Raw genomic sequence first — 21813 nt, 5'->3', positions numbered from 1 at the left:
TGATACCATACTGTAAGTGCAAAACGTATTCTAGCAGCATGAAGCACTTCTGAAGTAAACGTCCCAAACGACTCAGTGTGATACCCACTACAATTTAATGACAACAAAATCCTGAAAAGCACTAAAGAAAAAAGTTAACAATTTATTCTTGAAGTATCTACAAGTTCTATCTTGTGCATACTTACATATTATCAACTGAGCCATAGGTAAATGAACAAATTCCAATATATGTTATAATCAGTGAATATAAACTTATAAATGAATTGAGAATGAAAGGAAAGCAACTTATTTTATTCAAACGTATGTTCTTTCTATTTCGAATACAGGTACACCGTTTAGAATACAGGTACATAGAGTTTTTATGTGAGGAAGCTTATCTGTTCTATCTGTTCGTTTCTATAGACTTTATTTCTTATTCCTCCTATTCTATTATTGCCTTAATGTTCCTACAAGGAAAATTTAAGCCTCGCTTGTTGTGTTCTGGTATTTACATACTCTTGTATACCTCAATTAAAAAGTAATTAAGCCATACACCGTAAATAGTTCATTGCAGTACAGTAAGTTATTTCCGGAAATGTGGCGTTTTTGGTAATTAGATTTAATTTGAATCTTATTACACTTCTTTATTACTGCAAGGTAATTTGTATGCTAAAATTCTCTAAATTCTTACCACTTAATATCATGGAACCACCGCTACGTAAAGCAATTCAATGGTGACACTCACAAAATAGTCAGTGCGATTCCTTGAGCATACCTTTACCTATAGCAATTGGAAGTGGAAAGTATTACTGAAAGAAACTGTAGTCAAACATTATCAATACAATCTTTAAGTATCTGAAAATTCTTACTTGGGCCACACCAAATTGATAAGTTGTTCATCGGATTTTTTTCTGAAAAAATTGCGGCGGCGAGCGAAAAAATAATTTAAATATTTGTTTAGGTTTCTGAGAAAATCAGGAGCAAGCGAAGAGCGAAGAAATATATTTATCTTCATTTGGCTCTTGGCTGACTAATAAAAACCTTAAAATAGAATGCATAGCCTTTTTAAATCAAAAAGTAAGTCCCCAGGGATTGAGAAAATCTGACCTGCAGTCGCACAACAAAGCGAACTCGTGAAAAAAATACTGCTATGAAAATGTAGCATTCTTAGCTGACTTCACAAAGTTTTTGATACATCAAAAAATTAAGTTTTATTAATGCCAAAAAGCTTGTACTTTCAAAACTTCGATATTATGCCCTTTTACTGGCAAAGCTCTAATTCAATAAGTTTTTTATGATAATGTCTGAATAAATAACATTTTTCTTTCATGTATAGTGAAAGGGTTGATGGTATTGGGTGGAAGCACTGACTTTGTGTAGTATATTTACAGTCCATGTATGAGGAAATCAATGAATTTGAAAATCCTTCAAGGGGTTTAGGAGACACAGAGCGGACACAAAATGGAAGGTTTAAACGTTTGAGCTTTAGCTGTCATCTTGACAATGAGTCAACATTGCTGACTCACAGGTTCTGCACATTGTCTTGATAGGGTGATCATTTGATTCAAGTTTCATGAAAATCCTTCAAAGGGTTAAAGAGATACAGAGTTGACACCAAATGGAAGGCTTAAACCTTTGACCTTGAATTGTGACCTTGATCTTGAGCCGATATGACTGACTCATAAGTTATGCACATCGTCATGATGAGGTGATCATTATTTTGACCCAAGTTTCATTAAAATCTTTCGAGGTTTTAGGTGACACAAAGCGGACACAAAATGGACGGCTCAAACCTTTGACATTGAATTGTGACCTAGACCTTGAGCCAATATGGTTGACTTATAAGTCTTGCACATTGTCTTGATGAGTTAATCATTAGTCCTAAGTTTAACTATAAATCCTTTAAGGTGTTTAGGAGATACAGAGCGGACACAAAATAGAATGCTCAAACCTTTGACCTTGAGTTATGACCTTGAGCTTGAGCCGACATGGCTGACTTATAAGTTGTATACTTTGTCCTGATGAGGCGATCATTTGCCCAAAGTTTCGTGAAAATCCTTCAAGGCGTTTAGGAGATACAGAACGGACACACTATTTCCGCTCATTATACCTTCTTCACCTTAAGTAGACAGTGAAATATGGCAATATTAGTGTGGCTTCCTCACATGAAGAATTCAACGCCCCAAGTGAAGCTCAATTCCATAACGTTTAGGGGCAAGTGATTTGAAGTCAGCGACCTTAACCACTCGGCCACGGAGGCCCATCATTCAAAGGGAAAGAAGCTTACTCCTAGCACGTATAATTTTAACAATATCACAAAACGATGAAAATAACACTGAATGCGTTTTATCACTGTGAAAATTAATAAATATTTTTCTAGCTTATTTTTGCTTGTAACGTTATTTTATTGTAGATTATGTAAAACAGTATAATGTTCAAGTTTAGGAGACAAATCTCAAAACAACCGCATCTGATTTGATTGTTTCTGAGCGTAAATTTATCGTGACTCTGGTCTTTAATAGGCAAAACACATATTAAAGTAATAATTTTGAAGAAATATGTGTGTGTCGGTTAATAATCAAAATTGATCTCTCATAAAGAGGTTTCCCTAATATCTTTCATGTTCTGCGTATTAAGATATAAATGAGCTGGCATCCTTTGTCAAACCTTAATTCAATTTTTCGTCAGTTTTATTATTGTTTCTTTTTAAGATTCGATTCTGCAGGTAGTTATTTGTATTCCATTATTCCATTTAAACTGTACAATGGTTTATATAATGTCCTTACAATGCATTTTCCAGATCTTTCTCATTTTCAAATTACGTTTCAGAATTGTATGAACTGCTCCTAATGAGATGCCAGCCATACTAGCTATTTGCCTAGCGGTGTATCTTGCATCAGTAGCAACTATTTCTTTCACTCTAGCAACCATCTTGGCAGACGTTGCTGTTTTCGGCCGACGGCCATGTGGTGCATCTTCTGTTGAAACTAACCCACATTAGAATTTCTTAAACCAACGAATAACTGTCGAAAAAGACATTTCATTATGCCCATAAACAGAACATACTTCATCAAAAATGTCTTTTCACACTATGCCAAGAATACAACGGCCGTATTTCAACGGCGTACGCTGACCTTCTTCCAACCATTTTTATATTAGTATACACAAGTAGGCAATGTTTAGCGAGCTATAGACACAGCTAAAGTGAACGGATTTTAAGATTTCGATGGAGGCCTTGAGAAACAAAAATCAAACAACACCAAATCATAGAAAGAAAGAGTTGTTTGACATGAAAATTGAACAGCATGTAAAACATGTATATTACTTTACGAAACAAGTGTCAGTATACTGATATAAACATTGAATTCCGGAAAAGGGCTGCCTAAAGGGGCTCCACTTCCGGACAGTTAAACGCCTTTAAAAACTCACCATTTTCAAAGAACAGTTGCACATGTTTGTTTTGATGCATTTGCAATAGCGTGCGAGTGGTGAAATTTCACGTAACAAGGTGGAACATAGTTTTCAGCAATTGTTTATCATTTTTTCTTTACAAATGGCATTCATTTTCAAAGGGAGACAACTTTTTCTCAAAGATTACTTAAAATAATCGGAAAAAATTGTTTCCCTTTGAAAATGAATGTCATTTGTATTTAAAATAATCGGGAACAGTTGTCTCCCTTTGTAAATGAATGCCATTTGTAAAGAAATAAAGATAAACAATTGCTGAAAACTGTGTTCCAACTTGTTATGCGAAATTTCACCACTCGCACGCTATTGCAAATGCATCAAAACAAACATGTGCAACTGTTCTTTGAAAATGGTGAGTTTTTAAAGGCGTTTAACTGTCCGGAATTGGAGCCCCTTTAGGCAGCCCTTTTCCGGAATTCAATGTTTATATCAGTATACTGACACTTGTTTCGTAAAGTAATATACATGTTTTACATGCTGTTCAATTTTCATGTCAAACAACTCTTTCTTTCTATGATTTGGTGTTGTTTGATTTTTGTTTCTCAAGGCCTCCATCGAAACCTTAACGGGTGTGGTATCAATGTAAAGCTAACATGTTTATCTACCCAATAATCTTAATTTCCTCGTGATTTTCGCATTATTGAGCGAGATAACATTCTAGATGCATTCATATTTGAACAATCCTCGTAATTCTGCGTACAAATATAAACAATTTTTGAAGTGACATTTTATTGAACTTATAAAAAAAAGGCGAAACAAAAAATAACAGAAAAATTATAGCTCTTGCAGTGTTTTTTAAATGAATAGATAATTCTTTAATTCAATAATTTATCCTTTAATATTTACGTATATATTCGACACAGTCTTTAATTAATTAACATAATACTAAAAATTATGACTGGACAATGTTATTTAAAGTAGAGTATAAGACTGCCAAAAAGTTGATCAAATTAATTCCTTTTGTTTTAAAATATCGTAGGAGAGCTAACAATTTCATATTAGATCAGGGTATTTTTTGGTGTGGGATTGGTTGTGGGGGGAGATGTGGGGAGGGTGGGGGGTGGGGGTGGGGAGGTTAACGTCTCACCGACACAATTATAGGTCATATGACGACTTTCCAGCTTTGTTGATGGTGGATGAAGACCCAAGGTTCCCCTACGTGCATTATTTCATCACGAGCGGGTACCTGGGTAGAACCATTGACCTTCTGTAAGCCAGCTGGATGGCTTATGAAGAAATCAACGCCCCAAGTGAGGCTCGAACCAACATCGTTGAGGGGCAAGTGATTTGAAGTCAGCGACCTTAACCACTCGGCCATATATGCGGCTACGGAGGCCCCCTAGATCAAAGTAAGTCGAGATATATTTAAACAGTTAGCCTTTTAACTTCATGTGTAAGGTATAACTAGGATATCATGACTTTTATGTTTATAGTAAACATGTTACTAAAGAATTTAATTCAAAATTTGCATGAACTTTGTTGTAAACCTATGTATTATATTACAAAAACATGATATCAAAAGTTTCTGTTCTTCAATAAAGTTTACCCGAGTTGATTGTTTAAACAATGTTGCCTGGATCAAGACTCTGTTTATTCTATTCAATAAGAATTACAACGTTTAAAGTAAAAGCATCAAAATAGCATATAAAATCGAACATTCGCCTGATTGTTCAGTCCAGATTAATGGACATATTACCAAAACAAGGCTACAAGGTAACTAATTAAACAAACTATGAAGGTTGTATTGACAGTTACAATAGTAACACCGCTTGTGACCGCTTTCATAATTTTCGTCTTGTAAACTAAGCTTGAAGCATTTTTCGTATTCATTTCTTCGACCCCAGTCAGAATCCCACATTCTTTTTTATGGGTTAATCGAGAACCTGAAAAAAGAAATATATGTATATCAAAATTCCAGAACGGGGTCATTGCAATTGTTGAGAAGTCTGTGATTACTACAGTCTAACAGTTATCAAGGGCGGACGTTTTTTTATAAAGCGATAGTGTGCTTGTTAGAGTCTGTGAAAGTCCACAGGCAGATTAGTGAGAGTTTATTTCCTTTTAATGTACATGAACAGCTAAATATATCTAAATCGCTAATCATTATTAGTAAAAATATCTATACAGTACTAACTTGCAGCATAATTATTGATCGCGGCTGCCGCGATCATTTTGAATAGGACAAGTATATGCGCGCTGGGGAAAATATTTCATGATGGACCTGTGAATTCTTTACTTGTGGTGAAACAGGTCTCATAAGCGTAAATTCGACTAGCTTCTACTGATTATAAAACATACCGTACGATTTGTTGTGAATTAACTGTTGTTGTACTTTTAGTAGTTTAACCGCCACCCTTGTTTAAGAGCAACATTTAGAAAACACGTTTTTTCATCCTCAAGTAATAAGTAAGTGGACTCGCCCAGTTTAATCAATCTAGACGCATAATCTAACTGTTATACATAAAGCGCTTACTTCACCCGATTTACATTCGGAACATTTTCACGCGTTTCGGGCTTTATCGTATGTTTAACATGGGATTTTTAAACCGTCCAAAGATGTTGGAAATGTTTGCCTCATTGTTTATTTTTTTTTAATAAAAATGTTACTGCTTTCATTGTCTACCACTTTTTTTCCACCCTTGCCTGAAAAAACAGTAATGAGTTTGTACACTGTTCAGACAATTGTGCTCTGTTGAAATTTAACCAAACACAAGTTTACCTGCATAAACAGAAAGCACGATATGTCACCATGCGCGGATCCAGAGGGGGGTGGGGGACCGGGGGTCCGGACCCCCTCTGGAAAATCTTTAAAAAAGGAAAGAAGACAAGAACGAAAGAAAATGTTTTTCGAAAAAGGCAACATTAGGACTGCATGTAAAGTATATGCGGCTGCTGCTACATACGACCCCGACATAATTCATATTATTTATCTAAAAGAAACTAAGAATTTTACCTTCAAGAAAGCTTGATTTTATCATTTTCCGAAATTTAACAGGTTAGTCCATAAAACTGTCCCAGAATGCAAAAAATGAAGTGCTAAATTTCAAAATTTCCAGGGGGGGGGGGGGGGCAGGGGATCGGACCCTCTCTGAGAAAATTGACTGTGTCCGTGCATGGTCACTATACCTGTCCAGTACTGGACATTATGGTAAACGCTTCTTTCCTGCACAAATGACAATTTCGCAACTTCTGTCCGGTTTGTACAAATTTCTGGCCGCGATAAACCATTTGACTTGTATTCTAATATCCATGCATATTTTTATAAAAACACGGACGTTTAAAACACGGGCGTTTGTCACATCGACAAAATGTTTGGCGCTGTACAAGCGCTGAGAAAGAGTGCTACCGAGCGCTGAGAAAGAATGCTACCGAGCGCTGAGAAAGAGTGCTACTATATTTGATCTACTGTTTTTATATAAAAGACGTTTCAGAATCGATATGATACGATAGAATAGTGTTAGAAATAAACAATAAATATACACTAAATGTGATCATAAGAACCTTTGAATCATATTTATAAGTCTATAGAGATTGATAATAGATAGACGCTGGAATATAAAAATAATTAAAATGGAATGACTGACACAATGACATTGTCCAATAGAAAAAATAAAAAAAAACATGTTTCAAACGTTAATAAGTTTAAGAAAAAAGGAATATGTCTATCAATTTTGAGAACTAAATTGGCCAGTGGTTTCTTTATATTATATTTTTGTACTTTTAACATGTGTAAAGTTTCTGTTCAATACGGGGCCTAAGGGCGTGGACAGTAGATTGCATTCCCACTACCGTCTATGAACATGCCCAATGAAACCAAGCCTGCAACATTTTCATTTATGCCGTGTTAAGCGATCTGTGGTTATCTGGTTTTTTATTCTATTTCTCGTAACGTTCTAAATAAACTGACATGAAAGATTAGATATAATTATCAAGTTTTGTTTAAGTGTGATTAGATAAAACTGAAGATTCTTATTTGGATCGATGGCTAGCTGATTTTGTGGCTTATCGTCCATTTTCAACATGAACGACAGGGTGTAGCCTCGCCAATAAAACATATCATCTATCGTTTTACTAATTGTTCCCGTATCACAGTTGCCCTCCTCAGTTTTTCTTTCTAGCCTCAAGATGTCAGGTTCAGTTGGAAAAAAAAATTGTACTGTTATTCTCAACTTCCGTTGCGTTGTGGTTGATAGTTTAAGTACTTTCATATTTCTTTTCGAACAACACAAATTTTCTTGCTGTTCTATTTGAGAAATATTACCACCATTCTCCAAATATTTGATCTCCTTGTCAGTGTTACTGCCGACATATACGACACTATTCATATTCTCATCACCTGCGAGGTCGTCTTTGACAAGCTGAGGAAAGCGAGCGATACACACGTTTTTCTGCGATTCAAATTCTGTAAACAGGATCTCCACTTCATCTGTCCAAGAAGACTTTGTATGGTTTGACAAACCGACAACGTTGAAACATTCATTCGTAAAATCTATTGCAAACGCGGTTGATACGAGATCCATGTAATATTTCATAAATTCTTTCAGACTTGTTAGATTACAGTCGACCATTTCAACGAACGCGTCTTTGAGACTTGGCTTCGACAGGACACTTACGGGTATCGTAGCTGTCAGTAAACGGGCAATTTGTTGTATTTCAGCTTCGTGTTCTTTGAAACCGTATTTAAATATTTTTATGTTTTTATCTCTAGCTTCCTTCGTTTTTGATTGAATGACATTTTCTATATCAATCAGTAAAGCATTTATGAATTTGCTTATTTCAAATAATCTATCAAAATGACCCTGCATATCAATTTTTGCTGAGATAGAACTTGTTAATGCAGCGATTTTGTCATAGAAATCCTTTTTCAATTCTTTGTACTTACTGTCGTCTCTGTGAGAATTGTCATCCTTGAAACTTTCAATGATTCCGTAAATGTCCAAACCAAATGAAAACACCGACGTCAGACCTTCGTATGGAACGCCTAAACTGCCTTTGCGTGATAATTATTAGTTCGTCATGTGTCATTTCCAATATATTCTGTACAAATCATAATTTGTTGTGTAGATAAAGCTGTTTGTTATGTACATTGCTAGTTTGTCCTGTACATATTTTAGTTTGTGCTGTGCATTCACTAGTTTGTGCTGTACAATTAATAGTTGGTCATGTGCATTTGCCAATATATTCGGTACAAATCATAATTTGTTATGTAGATAAAGCAGTTTGATATGTATATTTACTAGTTTGTCCTGTACATATTTAAGTTTGTGCTGTACAATTAATATTTCGTCATGTGCATTTTCCAGTATATTCGGTACAAATCATTGGGGGTCCCTGGAAAATTTTGAAATTCAGGGCTTCATTTCCTGTATTCTGGGGCATTTTAAGAGCATTTAAGAACACCTTTTTCACTGCAATTTTATATTCAATACACCCCTAATTTTCACATTTTTGTGAGCTAACCTGTGAAATTTTAGACAAAGTAATAAAATTAAGTTTTCTTAAAGGTAAAATTCTTAGTTTCTTTGAGATAATCTACATAAATCTGAATTATATCGGGGTCGTATGTAGCAGCAGACACATACACTGTGAATGCGGTCCTAATGTTGCCATTTTTTAAAAAAAACATTATCTTTTCGTCTTCTCTTCTTCCCTTTTTTAGGATTTTCCAGGGGGATCCGGACCCCCGGACCCCCACTCTGGATTCGCGCATGGTGACCTACTTTTTGACACATTTGACCCGGTTTTTAATTGACCTAGATGTCATATAGACAAACATTCTCACCAGATTTCATGTAGAAATAATGGAGAAATTATTAGTTATTACACCCAAATGACCCAATGTGAAAAATGGTTAAATGCAAGTAATCTGACCAGATTTCATAAAGATCAGCTCTGAAGTGCTTTTCTATAATTTGACCAAGTGAGTTAGTTTTTCACCCAAAATGACAGTTTCAATTTCGTTCCAGATGTAATAAAGACAAACATTCTGTCCAATTTCATTAAAATTGGGCTGAAAATATTAGTTATATATTGATAACGATGACGAACGGTTGACGACGGGAGATGGACGCCAGATCACCCACCTATGCCAATAGCTCCACTGATGAAATAACACCTATTCTAACACGATCCGATTCATTTTCCTATTAAACAAAGAAGGCTGAAAACAGTGAATTATTATTCAACAATTCACTGCTCTGACGTCACCATTATTACGTCATAGCTTCAAACGGCATAGCGGCGCGCTGGAAAAGAAACCGATTGAAGACGGGCAAATATTTAATGAATGCCTTCAGGAAACTACTTTAAAGTCCTTGGCAACGTGTTAGAATCGAAATAATATATCTCATTTAGTGATTTGCCCTTGAATAAAATCATTGTTTGTCGTTCAGATGCGTATAATTATATCACTCGGGTTGCGCCCTCGTGATATAATTCCTTCGCATCTGAACTCCAAACAATGATTTATCCAGCGACAAATCGCTGAATGAGATATATTATTTCTTAAGTAAGGAACGGCGACGTGTATTGCATAAAATACAGTGCACCAGTCTACCTGGGTAATTTTATTTCCAATGTTTGGCTTCCCAAATATCTTTATCTATTTATAAAGATGTAGTCATTTTGCTTTAGTCATACGTGGTGGGAAACCCGCTTAAGTGTGGATGCAGGCAACGGCTGTATATTACTAAATATAGAAATTGGGTCACTCGTTTGTTAATAACATGGGGAAAAGGTACAAAGGCATACTAGTATTCGACTCTGAGTAACTTAGTCAGTAATCTTGTTCTTTTGAAATGTTTACCAAACTTGTTCAGTCGAACTGACTGCACGTGATGTTTTACCGATTACGCCCTCCGCACGGAATAGACCTTTATACCATAATCGGTGTATTTCTTTAGATCCCGAAGATATTTTTTATCGCGATGTTGAATTTTCAGTGACTCTTTGACAAAGGAGATATCTTATTTGCACTAAGAAAAAGCCCAGCAAGTTATTTTATACTCACCAAAATGTGATTCCCTTCTTTTTGGGGTATATTTTCAGTTATTGATGAATCTCTATTGTTATTATATACTCATACTCTATGATAGAGGATTTTTAAAACGTTTAGAACTATAGAAGGCCTGTTATATATGTAAACTTGAGGCATAAGTAGTGTAAAACGCCACACAACACAGATACGGGAAAATAACGCGTGTACCAAACATCTGGCAGCTTTTAGATACAGACCGAATGTTTGTCTCTATGAAATCTAGTGGGTTACACGAGGTCAAAAACTAAGTCACGATGTAAAATCATTGATAAAAACATTGTTCAAAATTTAGTATTTTCTATTTATTCATTAGAAGTATTTTTATAATATTTATATCTATGAAATCTGGTAAAAGTTTAAACTAGATGACATGATGTTAAAAACAAGGTATTTAGGTAACATTGTAGAACAAGAGGGTCATGATGGTATCGGGTCGTTCATTGAGTCTCACAGCTCAAACATGTTTCTTTGGGGTTATGCAATAATGGTGACAATTTAATAATTTTAGCAGAAGGTCACAAAAACGGAATATTAATATGTGAAATCGGTTCTTAAATGGAACAGTTTCAAGGAGATAATTTTCAAAGTCTACTTGTACTTTAAAGCCCAGCAGATGTCGCCCATAATTTTTAGTAATCGGGACTGTTATCTTTGATAAAACTTTAGCAAAGGAACATTAGGATATATTATATAAAATTTGACTGCAATTTTGGAACGTTAGCAGGCTGTCTGTAACTTAAGTGTATCAGCTATATATCCTGAGAATTTCATTATAAGTACTAGTTCCAGATTATTTGTTTAATCAAAAAATATATTTACATGTGAATAACAGTTTCAGTCCTATGTATCTTATATATTAACTTTTCCTTTAAGAAATCCCACTCTTCACATTACAGTATTTTTATATTGCATAACAATGTATAAAAATTAGTCCACATTTCATATTACGATAATGATACAGACCAAGTTGAGTGATGATCCGTCAAGTGGTTAAAGAGCAGAAGTAGTTTAAATGTTGTTTTTCTTCTATTTTTAGTTATGGTGGCACTTAAGATCAGTCAAGCAGAACCATTTGAACTAATTTTGTGACCTTACTAAGAAACTATAAACCAAGTTTGGTGATGATCCATCGGGTGTTTCATGAGAAGAAGTAGTACTTTTGTGTTGTTGTTGGAATTAAAAATTTATCTATATGCGGCTCGACTCTTTACACCACCTATGTGGGCGATTTATAGGTCTAATTTAACTGTTTTTTTCCTTCGTTTAACAGTTGGCTTGGAAAAAGTAGTCCTGTCAGTTACTGGTAGTAAATATTACGTCAGGCTGATATCATATTTTGAAAGGTAAAATAAAGACACAAACACTGTATAAATTTGAAACCAAGCACATTTTACTTAACTTTCTAAACAAATAATTTACAAAGTAACCTAAATATACAATTTTAAAATGCCATACAATTCTGATAAAGTTGATAAATAAGCTAAAGGAATAAAAACAATAAAGTTTCAAGTTCTGCCAAAAGTAAATAAGTATTACAATTAAAATGTATTTTTGAAACTCTGAGCTTGCGTGACTCTGCGCTGAAAAATAACAACAATGTAAATTATTTACTTATTATAAGTAAAGTATTTAAAGGTAACTACAGAAGCTGCCGTTAAAACAATAGAATTTTAGTTATTTAACTGAAAAAAAAACACATTCTAATTAATTTTAGAAAATTTACAATGAATTTTCTGAGATAAGATATATGGCCAAAAAAATAAATACAAAAGAATTTGTCTGTCCAAAATGTTTAAACAGTGTAAAAGAATGGCTTTGTTAAATGCTCTCTGACTGTTTTACAAAGGATATAAAGCACATTCTGATTGGTCAGCCTTCTTTGACAAGCAATCCAAAATTGATTTTACAAATCGTTTATGACCTAATCGTTGTTTACATGCTCTGATTTCTTTTATAATTGGTCCTACTCAAGATCAGTGATGAAACAATATATACAATGATTTACTACTAAGTTTGTAACAATAAAGGCAAACTGAAAGTACCAATAACTATTAACTTTAACTAAATAATAAGGTATCAGAAATAAATATACTTAACCTTTGTTTCAAAAATATGATGAATGTAATAAAAAGAATGAGCTGCCCGTAATAGACGATCTCAGTCCCTTAAAAAACTAGCTCAAAGGCAACGCGTTTTAAGCCTGTACTGTATATCATTTGATATGAAATATATAAGATATTGAATAATGATAAGTAATACTAAACCATAAATTGTATAATTCTATGTTGTAAAAGTCCAACTTTACAACAATTTAGAACAAGGTTGGCACTTCAGGTAATGTACGGCATATATTATTTCCACAAATGAGTGATTTATGTAACTACGAAAATAATAGTAGTATAATATCTCTTTCATAGGAGTAACGTATATATTTTTCTTTATTTTAAATGATGAAATACTAATACTTTCTGAAAATATTAAAGAATAAGAACATCAGTATCTAATATAAAAATTATCATTGTGATCATTAGAGCTTTTGATATTTACAATGTGAAATTAATTTATTAGAACATTTACCGTCTGAAAACTCTAAAAAGCTACTTAAATATGTAGTATGCCCAATTTTTTTATATTTTCATATACAAGTGATAGATAATGAGACATCAGATTCAGATTATATGAGCCATGCCATGAGAAAACCAACATAGTGGGTTTGCGACCAGCCAGGATCCATGCTGTTCGCTAACAGTTTCTCCAATTCCAATAGGCTTTAAAAGCGAACAGCATGGATCCCGACCAGACTGCGCGGATGCACAGGCTGGTCTGGATCCATGCTGGTCGCAAACCCACTATGTTGGTTTTCTCATGGCACGGCTCATATATATATATATATATAATGGGTAAGTTGTGGTGGCCTCGTCCTTTATTCTATATCCATTATTTATAGTTACTGGAAGCGCAATTTATAATATTAATAATAGCTTTATTTTTGTTATTTTAGAATAGGAATTTCCGTGTTTTGTTACTAAGTTTAGCTTTATACCTCTTGACACGGGTAGCTCGTTCTGTATCGTTAACATGAAAATACATTTCCATTTAATCGATATAGACTACTACACTACAGGTATCATTTAATCAATAGAATACTGAACAGTAGTGAGAATTAAAAAAAAAGGTGATCAAGCGCGTTAAATAAATGTTCACCCTGGTAAGACTTTTGAAAATCTGAAAACAAAGCAGCAACGGCTTCTAAAGATGCTACAGAAACACATGAATATAATATTTACAAAATAAAGCAATATATATATATAGTGACACAGGCTTGGGAACAAATTTCAGTAGTAAATGGTAACAGTTTATAGGTTGAAGATACGGTGGAAATAGCTGGTTTACGCTTAACAGTTACCAGAGAGTATGAAATTTCCATCCGCACCTTCAACGAAATGAAGTTAGATTTTTATTTTGCATATTTTTCATTTAATAGAAGATACATAATAATAGAACGAAAACTTTCATTCTTAAATTACAGCACATGAATCATCATACACGCCTGGTTGTAAGACGAGTTTTTCTAGAATATGCAAAAACACTGGAGAACCATGTCCGTTTATAGGATAATTATGCGTTTATCAACGAACAAAGCATGTCATACAGTTTGTGTATACGAGCAGCATGTACGATCACGAACTTGCAGATAGCGTCGCATATAGCACTCTTTTGACACACTCTTATATAGTGGAATACACCAATACTAAGTAAATTAATCACGTTTGTGTATGCCTTGACATGATATTTTTATTAAATTACGTAGTCATTCCAGACTGTGTTGTGCTTTTGCTGGTTTTTGCAGATAAAACAGTTTGTTATGTACATTTATTAGCTTGTCATGTACATATCTTAGTTTGTGCTGTGCATTGACTAGTTTGTTCTGTACAATTAATGGTTGGTCATGTGCATTTTCCAATATATTCGGTACAAATCATAATTTGTTATATAAATATAAGTGTACCGAATATATTGCTAAATGCACATGACGAACTATTTACTATTCAGAACAGACTGCCAGATGCACAACACAAACTAATTGGTCAGCACAAACTAGTGAATGCACAACAAAAAATAAGATATGTACCGGACAAACTAATAAATGTACACAACAAACTGCTTTATCTACATAACAAATTATGATTTGTACAGAATATATCGAATATATTATATTAAACCTCAACCAAATGTTTTACTAGTTTTCACAAAGTGATCTAAATATACAAGATATAATAAAGCAGCTTAATGAATAATAAGAATACTTTTAAAAAACTCTGCCAAAAAAAAAAAAAAAAATAAATAGAAGAAAAATAAATGACTAAATTTAGAACAGTTACAATGAAATTGGTAAACCTCCCAGATTAGATAAATAGCCATGAAATAATTTAATTACTAAACCGTAAAAAAGCTTTTTAATGTTGTCAGTCCAAATTTACTTTACATAAAAATGAAACTATCCCTGAATGCGTTTCTTCTGTTACACAGTAAGAGATAAAATGTACATTCTGACTGGTCAGCCTCTTTCTGATAAGCCATCCAACATTGATTTTACAATCTACCTATGACCAAATCATTGTTTACAAACTCAATTTTTTTCGAAAAAAGTCATGCTGTAAAAGATGGTGAAAATAAAAAGAAATATACAATGATATAAAATACTACTAAGTTTGTAACAATAAGGACAGACTAAGAGTACCAGTGACTATTCATTCAATAAAAACATACTTATAAGCTATTGAATAATGTTATGCAATACTAAAACAGTATATTGTCAAATTTCATTAAGTAAAAGTCCATTTTTACAACAATATGAAATAAATTTTGAATTTCAGGTGATGTACAGCATATATTATTTCCAACAACTGAGTGATTTATGTAACTATGAAAATTCTAAACAACATATATAGCATGCTCTTTCACAGAAAGAGTAACATATATCCAAAATATTTATATTTTGTATTTTAAATGAACAAGTAAACATACGATTGATACATTAATAATAAATGCAATGTCTTTTCTATCAAAACTAAATCTTTTCTGAAAATATTAAGGAGTTAGAAAATTAGTATATAAATTATTATTGAGATCTTGATATTTCCAGTGTAAAAGTAAATCTGCCGTCTGAAAACACTGAAAAGGCACTTAGATACGTAGACTGTCTACTTTTATTCATAATTAACAAATTCCCAAATATAAAAAAGTCCTTTTCTGATAACTTAGATAATGTGCCACGCCAGTTATGATAGTCCCACGTCAGGTAGATAAATTGAATAAAACACAAATTATCTTAGAATCTTCAACCGCACTAGCGTTCTGTGTTCTTAATCACAGGTGGCATTTACGTACATAGGATACAGTATGGGTACGTGAACCATATTATACACTTAAATATTTTACAATTATAATGTTTTCTCAGAAAAAATGTAAAAAAAGTCACTTTAAATTTTTTTGCCACTGTGACAATGAGCCATTAGAAAGGTGTTTATGAGCGTTTTGACATGTACATTGCTTCAAGGCCCGTAACATGTTTTCAAAAAATATTCTTTATCAATGATTGGCTTCTTTTTGGCAAGTGAATAATCTTTAGCTTTACGAGTAGGAAAGATCTTGCTAACAAAATTGATATCAATGTGATGGTTAGTCAATGGAAACTATTTAATTCTGTTAGCACCAGCGAATGCCGTGGATTATATTTACATTTTGGATCAAAGTCCTTATTATGATGCGAACTAAATCTTGATAAACATTTGCCTAGGCGCAAATATTAGTTCGTCATGTGCACAGCAAATAAGATCGAACCGTTAAATTTCCGAACAAAATGTGTTTTGTGTATCATTGTTATTTTGTTTTTGATTTTGAATGTGTTAAGTTTAACCTGTTACCTGGACGTACATTGTGAACTATGGTATTGTGACTGATTTTGTTTTAACTATATTATTTGCATGTACTTAATCAACTTTGTATTGGAATACGCGGTATCAAAGGTATTCGAGTTTTATTGAAAGATCATTGTTATATCAAGTTCCACCAGCAGTGCTGTATGGAAAAGGAATCTTCTTATTTTGTTAAATAAAAGATTATGGTCAATACAAAACCAACAGTATAAAAAAGTTGACAAATCACCTGATTACAGTATAGAATGAGAGGATATTTATGAAATAAATCCTACAAGGTAACTAATGACCAAACAAAATATCAAGGTTGTAGGCACAGTTACTATAGCAACACCACTTGTGACCTTATTCATCTTCATCGTCTTGTAAACTAAATTTGAAGCATTTTCCGATTTCCATTCTTTAACCGCTATTACAATGTCTTTTCCACATTCTACAATATGAGTTGTCCGGGAACCTGTTAAAATAATGTGTAAATACATTGTAAGTAGTATTAAAATTCTAGACCGCGGTCATATTAATTTTTGAGTACTCTGCAATTGCTGTATGTAACATATAGAATATTTAAATTGAATTGTTATAAACAGGCATTGCACTTTTTTAAAGAATGTCATCACTAGAGTGTGTGCAAATTATTTTTTTTTACTTTATTTGATTAAGCATAAAACAGAAATAAAGACGACTTACTTTGATCAATGGCTATCTCATTTTGTTGCTCATGATTCATTATCAACCTGAACCGTAGGGTGTAGTTTCGCCAGAAGAACATATCATCTATCATTTTACCAATCGTTTCCGTACCACAGTTTCCCTCTTTGATTTTGCTCACCAGGTTTGAGATATCGGTTGTAGTCGGAAATGCTTTTGTATAGTTATCCTCGCCTTTTGTTGAGTTGTGACCGAGAATTCCAACAGTTTCATTTTTCCTTTCGAAATATAAAATTTTTTGTTTTGCAGATGTTGTGTTAAAGAAAATATAATCATCGTGCTCCAAATACTTGATCTGACTGTCAGTGTCACTGCCGACAAATATCACACTATTCTGTTTGTCTGAATATCTAAGTGTATTTTCTCTCTGAAGATCAGTGGCATTCTCAACACCCTCGAGGTCGTCTTTGACAAGCTCAGGAAAGTGAACGATACACCAATTTTTCTTCGCTTCAAATTCTGCAACCAGCGTCTCCACATGGCCAGTCCAAAACTTCTTGGTTTGGTTTGACAAATCGACAACGCTGAAACGTTCATTCGTTAAATCTATTGCAAAAGCGCTTGATACGAGATCCATGTAGTAGACCATAAACTCTTGCAGACTTGTTAGACTACAGTCGACCGTTTCAACGAACACGTCTATCAGACGTTTCTTCAGACCATTAACAGGTATCTTCCCAGTCAATACGCTGGCAATTTTTTGTATATCAACTTCGTTTACTTTGAACTTTTCTTTAAACCTTTTTATGTTTTCATCTCTAGCTACCTTCGTTTTAGAGTCAATGATATTTCGTAAATCATCCAAAAAAGAATTGATGACTGCGCTATTGTCAAGTAAACGCTTAAAATGACCGTGAAGATCAATGTTTGCTATTATAGAAAGTGTAGATGTATCAATTTTGTCAGACAACACCTTTTCCAACTCCTTGTTCTTACTGTCGTCTGTGTACGTTTTGTCATCATCGAAGCTGTCAATGAATCCGTAAATGTCCAAACCAAACGTAAACGCTGATATAAGATATTCAGCAGCTTTAACTGGAAAAACTGTTTTTACAGTTCCACATATCGTCAGTAAAACAACAACTTGAATCAGTTTCATTTTCGCAAACCTTTCCACTTGTCAAAGAAATAAGGTAATGTCCACTGCAAGTAACTCTTTAGCTATTTATGCTCTATATATAACAATAGATCATATATCTTATAAATTACAGATTTTGTAAAACAGTACAATGTTCAAGCTTCGGTGACAAATCTCAAAACAACCGCATCTGATTTGGTTGTTTCTGAGCGTAAATTTATCGTGACTCTGGTCTTTAATAGGCAAAACACATATTAAAGTAGTAATTTTGAAGTAATATTTGTGTGTCGGTTAATAATCAAAAGTGATCTCCCACAAAGAGGTTTCCCAAATATCTTTCAAGTTCTGCGTATTATGATATAGAGACCTGTTGCGTTCCATTTAAACTGTACAATGGTTTATATTTAAATCATCTTACAATGCATTTCGTGTAGGCAACCTACGTCAAAACACAATGGTTGTGACAACAGTCCGTCTGCTGCCAAGAATTTTTCGTGACGTTCAAACAATTATCTACTCTTATATTTATGAAAAATCAATTCTTTGCCTAAGACATGGCACTAAAAATAACTATTGCCTATCTTATCAAAACAATAAAAAAAACAAAAATAAAGGAATAAAAATAGATACACGGTTTTTACATCTATTATATATTTTGTAGGTTATTTTCATATTTATCATTGTTGTAATAATATCAAGCAATATTGCACGCGCAATACACAAAGGACACAAACAAAATGGCCTCGTTCGAAAAATTCTTCTAAAATTTGACACCAACATTAAAAACACATTAAATTACGGCTAAAACTAATACTTCTGACAGTAAAGATCGAAACTAAATCGACACGACTATATGATTTTTCTAAATAAAAACAAAAAACGATTTAAAAGACCGTGTGCAAGTCTTCTTTTTTTTAGATTTTGAAAAGATCGATATTCAGACTTTCTGATACTCATGGAAAACAAATCACTTATTTTTATAGTAAACTATTGTAAAAGTGTAAATATAAAGATTGAATGCTATATTTGTGCGTTTCCCTACATACATAAATGTACATACTGTACATACTGTATACATACAATTTTCATATGTTACAAAGGTTCGATCTGGCAACAAAAGACTAGTGAGAGCTTTTGAATTACTGGCCTAAGTAATTATAAAAAGCATATGTACAAAGTGCAAATTCTTGAGCTTTTGCTGTAAGAAAATGAACCATAGGTCAAATTTTAACAAACAAATACTACCAAATACAAATGGTCATGTTATGCAGAAAGGCAAGATACGGTTTTATTAGAATTTCTTTTCTTTTAAGAGGAACTTTATAAACATCTTTACCAATGCACCCCATCAACAACTGCCATCCCCACCCCAGCCAGTACCAAAACTGAAGAGGCAAAAATGCTCCTTGATTGTTATAGAAATATCAGTCGAACTAAATCTAGAGAGTGCATATACATACCGTATTTTGGAATATTTTCGTGTCGGCAAATTTTCGTCCTTTTAACCCAAAATGTAGTGGTTTTATTTTGGTGTGTGTATTTTTTGCCACCTTACATAGGTGGCGAAAATTTGCCCGAAAATTTCATCAAAATCCAACAACATTACCGGCATTTTTGAAGAGTATCCAAGGGAGGTTACTTTTCTGCGATTATCCAACAACACAAACTGCGTACATGTGACTTTATTATATCTTGTATATACATACTCACACCATATAAACGACTGTAGCCCCCTCTTCCTCTTGCGAGTGATCAAAACAATAAACTGACAGCTAAAAGTTAAAAAATAAGATTTTAAAGTGACTCATTTGCTTTGAAGGTATGTATATTTACATTTTATTGGAAGCTGAACATGATTTGTTTCTGTATATAATGAGTTAGTGTGATGACAGGTAGAATTATAGCAAAAAAACCCGATTGATCACTGATTTTGTCCAGAATTGTACATTGTCGGCGTCAAAAGTACTTATTTTCTTTCTTGAAGAATGACCTACATGTAAATTTCACTGTTTCATGGATAAAGAAACAATACTAGTTTGGTAAAATAAAATCAAATCATTGATAAATTCTCCAATTTGTTTATAACCGTCAATGAAAGAAGATTTGGTGTTATTTCCTGACTGTATGCATGCTTGCTTAAATACTGTACAAGTCCTTGCGAGTTTCGTAAAAAGACTGTATGCCTGTTTGTGAGTGCCTTCTTTATAAAATATCATCGTTTCCTATGCTCCTGTAGTACTTCTTCATAATTACAACCCGCAAACAAAGTTTGAAGGAGAGTGGAATATAGCAGGCAAGATGCGGTTTGTCTGTTCGGTCTGTTTATTTATGTGTCCTCATATATTTGATTGTGCAATTACTTCAATGCTATTACACCTACCTCTCTCAAAGATTACGTACAAACATCGGCAATATATACTTAATGTCCATCTTATTATTTTCCTTTTTCTTTTTAAAGTAACACTTAAAGGTGAAACATGGTCTGCTTTTTTGTGTCAGTGCCGTAACTTATTTATGCATTAAGGGATTTTGAAATAACTTGGCCTTAACTTCACCATCATGAGACCATAATTAGACGATGTGTCGCATACAATTCTATACTTTCTAGAATTTCAAACCATTGAAACCAGTATATAATTGCAACTACAATTAATAATGCGTGAAAATATGACCAGTGAATGGGGTGATTTGGAGTGAAACGGCGCCAGACTGAATCCACTAATCCTTTATGGATCGCTTTCTTGACAGCGTCGCACAGTAAACAACATTATTTTAGTTTTGTCTTTGTATTTGCCATAAACACACGAACTTTAACATGAAACTTGTCTTATTTTACTGAAAATACATTCTGCGAATGAAATAAGTTCCTATTTTACAAGCAGAAGTGCCATTAGAGGAAAAAAATGAGGGTTTATTACCTCACTCGAGCAAGAAGTGCTCAATGTGAGCTTTTGTGATCACCCTGTGTCCGTCGTCCGTCGTCCTTGTCCGTCGTCAACAATTTGACTGTTAACACTAAGAGGTCACATTTTGGTCCATCTTAATGAAACTTGGTCATAATGTTACCATCAATAGAACCTTGGACGAGTTTGATATTGGGTCATCTGGGCTCAAAAACTAGGTCACCAGGTCAAATCCGCAAGGACAGATTCCTGACGTGTTATCACTATCAAATGTAAATTATTTCTAACCTGAGAAATAGCAGTAAATCTTGGCAGGTAGTAATCATGACGGCTGTACTACTCGTGCACGGTATTTGTAACGATAACATGTTAATGTTATTATTGAGGAAGGGGGAATCAGGTAGTTCAACCATTAGGCCATTCGTGACAAAATAGTTGTACTACTTTTGAATCATGTTGACTGGTTTACCATGAAGTAAACTCTGAATTACTAATAAGGACTTAATCGACTTTTCCGGTAATGTTTTCGTTATCCTTTTCTATTTATACGTTTATTCGCAGGATACTTGTGGGTGAAATAGTTTGTTTTTTTAAATCAAAGGATCATTTTGTTGCAGACGGACAGATAGACGGGGGTCAACCTATAGTCCCCTTCTGTCTCATCTCATATTTATTTTAAAATCGTCAGGTAACCGTGATTTC

The sequence above is a fragment of the Mercenaria mercenaria genome, chromosome 3 (genome assembly GCF_021730395.1).
Source record: "Mercenaria mercenaria strain notata chromosome 3, MADL_Memer_1, whole genome shotgun sequence".
Lineage (NCBI taxonomy): Eukaryota > Metazoa > Mollusca > Bivalvia > Venerida > Veneridae > Mercenaria > Mercenaria mercenaria.
This window is presented reverse-complemented; position numbering follows the sequence as displayed.